Below are 7,505 nucleotides of genomic sequence, written 5' to 3'. Positions count from 1 at the left end.
GTAATTGTATTCTTAACCATTTTTAACTGAATATTTGTATATTTTTACTTTTTCTGGAAATTAATTTATAACTTTGAGTTTTTTTTTGTTTTTTCATCACAAATATTGTATTAGTATAAATTAAATTTATAAGTTTCGAAATTAAAAAAAAAGAAAGAATAATATGTTTAACACCATAAACATGAGTAATTTAGTTTGATGTTTTTGTATTCTATTTGTTCATTTATTTTTCTTTGAAGCTTTGAATAATATTTATGAAGTTGTAAATTAGTTTGGATGATGTCGAGGGGAACAATAATTTTGTACTGCTTTGATTAGTTTTTAAAATATAACTTACTTGGTTAATGAAATTAATATTTTTACATTTATATATTTTAGGATTGTTGCTTTGATAATTGTTTGAAAAAAGTTTCTAATTCATCCCGTATAAATAGTAGCACAATTGTGGATATTTGATAATAGTTCTTTATTATTATTTTAAACGAAATCTCACGAAATATTTTTAACTGTGACGCACGAATTCCTTTTTTGGCACATACATCTGCTCCTCCTGGTAGCTTATGGTAATGATTTGGAGAAGCTCTTGGTAAGGTGTTACGTGCATGATTACAAAGATTCTCACCGAGGCTAATGTAACAAACTCGATACTGAGTTTTTTTAATACTACTGCTCAATGGGAGGAAACATTTGGTAGAAGATACAGGAAAGCCAATACAATGTATACCATGCGCATGTCAGAACTTGGCCTTATGCTTCTGATGTTTTGGCCAAATAATCAACTGCGGAAAGGAACTCCCTACATTTAATCCAATTTCAAGAGGTGGAAGTTGTTGAGAGGTAGTTTCTTCAGGGTTTCCTATTGTTTATAATTTAGTCTTGTGATCCTTTTTAAAAACCTGCAGGTTCTACTTGGAGATTATTGAAATTTGAGGTTAGAAACATACCAAATAGACATTAAGAAAGCTCTCGGTTGTGATTAGTAAAACCCATCACGATTCCATTGTAGATGCTGAGCAAATGCCGTTGTATAGGTTTTAGGAATGGTGGTATTTCGGCTTGTCGAGGAGCTGGATCAAACTGGACGAAATTCTGCTCCTCTCTTATCTTTAGAATCGCTGCAAAGTTTCCACATCAGTAGCAATTCAATGTTGCATAAAAAGTTTGAGAGATCAATGATTCAGTCCACAATTGTAAAAACGTAGACAGACCAATCATACCCTTGTTAGAGCCCTGAGCAATTGAAATGAACATACACACCTGCACCAGTTAAAACCTTCCATGAGAAGCTTGATGTGCTCTTGATGTGACATTGAGTCCATTGTTAACATTGAATTGAGCTGTCCAAATGTATAACCAACCCACATCGATCATGGGGACCATAGTAAATCACACATTGGTCCGTTGTGTGACACCTAGACATAGTTCAAATAGATTATTGCCAATAAGATATTCTTTTTCTCTTTCAGAAAACAACTTAATACCAATTTGGAAGTTAGCATTTGAACGTTAAGAGAGCGAAAGGAGGGTGAGGCCCATCAACAATTCATAGCTCTTCAAATCCAATCAGAGATAAGGAGTTAGGCAGAAGAAAAGGAGAAGGTAATACCTCCTGTAGCCAATCCAAGCTCCGGATATTATCAAGTGTATTCAGAAAAAGTGAAAGCCCTCCATGCAAACATAAAACTTGTAAGAGATAAAAATTTACGAAGTCAAATGGTGTCGCTGAAATACCAGTTTGAAAGAAGAGCTCAAACCTAAAAACCATAAAGGTCAAGGCATTTGCATTCCCGTACTTTTCGAAACATCGTCCTAAAAACCATAGCTGAAGAAGAGAAGCCAAACACACATCAAACAGGTAATGCTTTTTCTTTTATTAGTTAGGAATCTAAAGTATGCACGCTGAGAGTCACAAGTAAGAAGACATTATTAAGCTTACACTTGAGTAATCTGTCGGCTCTTGATATTCCCTTGCAAGATTGCATAACTGAGAAAAGTTTGAGCAATTTTCAAATTTCACATGAAAGAAAATGATATACAACACAGAGAGAACATAAATTTTCAATCTTTGTGATAGCAGTGACAGCTAAATATGAAAACAAACGACCAAAGATATCCATACCTATAGGGGAAGCCTTTTTTGAGCAAGTGAAGGTGATCGAAGATCCCCCGTCGTCTTAGAATCACCTGACATGGTCTGAAAGCCTCTAATTGAGAAATAACATAATTGATATGAGGGTTTAACCTAAAATTGATATAAGAAATCGAAGAATGGAAACAAATGACAATTGAGTGGCGTTAGAGTACCATTGAGAGGTTCCACAGCAAAATCCTTAAACTCGAAATTCTTTTCTTTCTTTTCTATGCGACTAGTTTTTGTAAGTAAATGAGTTCTGATATTTATATATCTCTCACATATGAAACCACTGAGAGAGGTGAAGAGAAAAATCGGGTAAAGCACATCCATCTATAGCTTAAGATTTTCCAATGGAAGTTTTTGGGTGTGCTTGGAATTAAGTCTCAATGAAGCTGGTTAGCAACTTATATACAAACAATAAAGAGAAAGAGGTAGAACAAAACAATAGAGAAGACATTTAAAAAGCATAATTGATTGCTAGGAGCTTGCAGTAACGGGGTTGAAGACGAAGTGGAAGAGACGGGAAGATGAACTCTGGACGCTTCAGACAAAATTAGAGCTAGGCAAGATTGGACTTGATATGGGGCGTACGTAAATGTAAGAGCATCTTTATCCTTAGAACCCATTAGGGTCTTTTAATCAATTGTTTAGTAATAAATTTGTGTTAAAAACTTTAGTTAAGAAACACCTAAATTTGTGTCCTCCATTGCAAGTTTCTTAAAAAAAAATTGAAAAAACTTGAGAAAGAAGAAAGAACCTGAGAAGGAACATTTGATCTTGTGAATACACTTTCATTATTCATCAACTCAAGGGAATGAATTAACGATAGGAATCTCTCGATGATTATTATGATAATCATGAATCTGTTAAAACGTAAAGCAGTCCAACTTAAACAAAGCATGGTAAAACGAGATACACTAACCTCTGATGGTGCAGGCTCCGATGAAAAGGGAAATGATATAAATCTGCCTAACATCCCGGCCGCACCGTATCTCCGACTCTCCTTCATCGTATCCACAGAATCTCCTGCGCCTCAGCGGTGGTGATGACGGCCCCGGGATACATGACGGAGAGGCAGACGATGGGGATGGAGATGGAATTGGGAATTAGAAAGATAAGCAATTGTACTAAAATGATATTCTCTAGCTGAAAGAAACAGACAACTTCCAGATTATAAATCACCAAACAAGAAGCCCTTGCCTTTCTTGCACTCAATAAAACTATGAACTAACAACAGTTACAGTAATAACATTCAATAGCACAGACCAAACCAAGAAGAAGAAACATACAACTTATTAAATTATCAAATATCAATCACCAGACAAGAAGCCATTGCTTTTTTTACTCCAAACTCACAACGAATTACAATAATAGTATCAATCATCACACAAGATGCCATTGCCTTTTTAACACACAAGAAGACTCACAAACTAACAACGAGTTACAGTAATACTATGAAACACACAAACCAACCCCTAGAAGGGGAACTGGGATTGATTTTACTAAATCAAGTCAACTCTTATACTAAAACTTGAATTACTTATCAAAGTCTGAGACTTTAAGAATGGTGAAGGGTATGGTTCCAAGTGAAGATCAAAAGAGAAGAAAAAAAAAGGGACTGACTTTGATGAGAAGGATGAGGAGAGCGGTCAATGGCTTGAAGCTCTCTAGCTGGCAAACATGTCCTCAATCTCGAGGTTTTGATTGTTCGATGGCGTCTCCGGTGATGTGATTCCCGGAAAACGATCAGACGGCGACGGGGAAGAGTCAGAAGACGGTGGCGGTTGCGGTTGATAAACCATCCAGGACTTCACGTTGAGTCCCACGCCGAGGATGACGATCGTGAGGAAGCTCGTGATGTAGCAAGGAAGCTCCCGAGGAGGAGGAGGAGTCGTCGATGATTTTGTTCTTCGCAAAGTGATTTTGCCTTCCTCGTATTCTCCTCCCAAAACTCTATCAAAGCTACACGTGGCATACAAGAGACGTTGCTTGTGTGGCCTAATTAAGATATGTCTTCAATGATAATTGCCTTTTTTCATTTTTTTTAATTCCTAATTTTATTAAAAACCCTGATAAGATCCCCCGATAATGATAGCTCTAAGGACAGCCCAAAAGGAAGTTCTGTTTCGAGCTTCATTTTTCAGAAGCAGTAGTGACATGGCGAAAATGTTGTCTCTCATTGGTCGATTTATTTTAATGACGTGGACACATTCTCTTTTCAGTATTTGGATCTTTTAGTATTGTTAGATAAGTAAGCTCAAGATAATATTGATATTTATTTCTTAACAACCTTACTGGTGCATTTAGAGTCAATGTTATCTAGATAATATTTTGAGTTTTCTAAAAGCAATTATTTGAAGGTTTTTTTTACTAAGATTATTTGAGGTTTCTCATTTGCAATTATAGACAATAATTTCTGGTTACAGCTTTATACATCACATACGAGATTGTAAGACGGGATTTTGTTGTTGACATGCAGAGATAACTGGGTACTTCTTTCTCTAAGAAAAACTATTAGGTTTAACTGGTGACCATTGTAAAAACATTATAAATGAGTAGAAAAAAATACAGAGGAATAAATTATATGAATTAAAAAAATATCATTCCTTATCAATTTGAGTGAGGAACAAATTTGTTCTATATTACTCTAGAATAAAATGAATGAAAAAGAACGAAAAGGAAAAACTATTCCTTATAAATGGTAAAAAAAATTAGGAATAGCAAGAAATGCATTACTATTCTCTTTCATTAATTCATTGGTCATCAGTTAGACCATAAAATGTAGGACCATGCTGGCATTTGCATATCCCGCGCTCCCCCATGTTTATAATACTCCTTCTGATTTATTTTAATTGATGTTTTTAAATTTCATTTTATCTCATTTAAATAATTTTCAAAACAATTATGCAAAATTTTAATATTATTTAGTATTTTTGACCATTTGTATTCTATAATGTAATCTTTAATTATTGGATTAGTGTTAAGTAATGCAATATATAAAAATAAACAGAATTAATGAATTAATAATTTTTAATAAGCGTCCAATATTTTAAAATATCATCTAATTTGAAATGGAAGTAATATTATTATTTGAGCTATTTTGGGTTCAACAACCAATAGGATTGTGTTATTTCATATTCGATATCTTTTAAAAAATGAAACAAAATATTGTCAAGTTATATTATGTTTTTTAAATAAAAAGGTAAAAAAATAGTAGTAATTACAAAAAAGAAAGATTTAAAAAAATATATTTTTAACGTCGTGAGCAAAACACTAAATCCTAAATCCTAAACTCTAAATCTTAAATCATAAACCCTAAATTCTAAATCATAAACCATTGGATAAACTCTAGGGATAGAATCCAAGAATAAGTATTATTGTTTTACCAGGTTTATGACAGCTTATGTCATAACTTCTTTTTGTTTTGTAAGATCTCACATTTAAGCTTTTGTTCCGAAAATAGTTTACAATTCACAAGTTGTTATAAACTATTACGTGGATGTCTATATAAGCCGTAAGCCCATCTAGAGGTTCTAAACTCTAATCTTGTATTCCTATATATATGTATTGTGGTTGAATAATAATAATAACAACAAATTTTCTCTTTCTCTTAATTCAGAACATGTTATCGCAAGCTCTAATCCTAGCTACCTAATTAAAAAAAAAAAACTTAGCAGCCGACTAAAATCTAAAATCTCTGATCGTGTCGATGAAAAAAAAAAACAAAGAATCGTACGTTGATCTCCGTCGAACCGATGACTTTCCTTCGTAACATATTCTCAATCACCAAACCATGTGGAGAGATAAGTAACTTTATGCTTAATGCTTCATAATTGAATGACTGATGATATATTAATTTATAAATCGTTTGTTATGCAATCAATTACTTGTCTTCCGAACGGTAGATGAAATAGACATCTCGGACATGACTTTGATGTGTCTTACTAGGATTTTATCATTATTATGCAAACAAAGCATTGTCATGAATCTCGTAATCAAAATATATATTGTGATATGTGGTTTTTTTGATGTGTTGTCATGATGTCAAATATTCTAGTGTTTATTATATATTGATTCGATCTTTTTTGTTCAGTTTATTTATCTATTACTGTTTTATTATAGCTTTAATATTGGTTAATGGAAAATCGTTGGTTTGTTTAGTTCACTGTGGGAACCGAAATTCGCACTGTCGATTTCCGTTTAAATAAAGAAACTAGGAAAAACCCTAATTTCTCAGAGATCCTGGATATCTGCTAATACCACACTCCAAACAAATCAGAATACGATAATGACAACGATAAAGTATAAAAATCGTAAAAAGAGGGCAAATAGAAGTCTTATTCCGAATCTGCGTTTGAGCGTTTACAACAAGGTAAGTGCCTAGGCTCCGAGAGCTGTCGGCGAGATTCCTAGTTCTAACAACCGTAAGACGGCTAAACCTAGTTGAGTCGCAGCTCGAATAACAAAAACGGAAAAATGCCTAAAATTGCTCTAAGTGCTAAGTTTGCTCTGGAAAATAAAATCCTCCATATGCCTCTCGCCTAGGACCCCTTATATACTGGCTCCAAGGTCGGTTTACGCTTTTCCTCTTCTGCCCTTAAGCCGCCATAGCATAAAAATGGAGATATTCCATTTTGTCCGATCTTCGTAATCATCTTCCAAATTTCGTATTTATCCGCGGAAACTTGACATTTATCTTCCCTTGCGAACCAAGTGTAAACCGACATGCGGTTTACGGGCTGTTGGTTAAGAAATCGTAAGTCGGGCCTCGAGTCATGTCTTAGGTCCCTTTGGGCCGTCTTCCGACTCGAAGCGTTTATTACGGCTTCTTTCGATAAAGAATGAACTTTCCGCGGTTTTAACGGTAAAGTTTGATTGATAACTTAGAAATGGAGGGGAATGTGAGATGGGTTCGCTACGGTATTCGGGAGATAGAATCGAAGGGTAGACGAGAATGCATGGACTGATGTCGTATCGATGTTTCGGAAGAGCTCGGTCGCTACGTAGCGATCCTTCTCGAGCTCTTGTCCGATGATTCGCGTTTCTTCCGCAAAGGTTTTTCGTAAAGAAGAATCTATTTCGAAAAAATATTTGTCGAAGAATTTTTCTACGTTTTTCTTCTTCGGAGATTTGGACGTTAACTTCGTCGTAACCGTTTTTGACCCCAACACTTAGCCCCCAGCATATTGGGAACGTGGATTTCTAGCGAGGTCCCAATGCGTGGTATGGCGAGTTTGGACGAGATTGGTGTATTTGGGCGAAGTTCGTGTCCAAAAATCCGCAAGTAAATAGTAATTTCTCATGCCTATAAGAAGGGAGGTAACTTCTTCATAACCTTCACACTTACTCATTCTCATAGAGAGGTTTTTCT

At 34.8% G+C, this 7,505-nt stretch overlaps 1 long non-coding RNA gene across 1 annotated transcript; it reads right to left on the bottom strand.

Moving 5' to 3' along the window:
* Positions 1 to 212: 212 nt before the first annotated feature.
* LOC125581825 lies at positions 213 to 6,497 on the bottom strand. The gene is made up of 2 exons (XR_007319567.1): positions 1,607 to 6,497; positions 213 to 1,412 (listed from the first exon to the last, which is right to left on the bottom strand). It is a non-coding gene; the product is annotated as an uncharacterized LOC125581825 (long non-coding RNA).
* Between the last annotated feature and the right edge of the window lie 1,008 nt (positions 6,498 to 7,505).

The sequence above is a fragment of the Brassica napus genome, chromosome C2 (assembly GCF_020379485.1).
Source record: "Brassica napus cultivar Da-Ae chromosome C2, Da-Ae, whole genome shotgun sequence".
NCBI classification, from domain to species: Eukaryota; Viridiplantae; Streptophyta; class Magnoliopsida; order Brassicales; family Brassicaceae; genus Brassica; species Brassica napus.
This window is presented reverse-complemented; position numbering and strand designations above follow the sequence as displayed.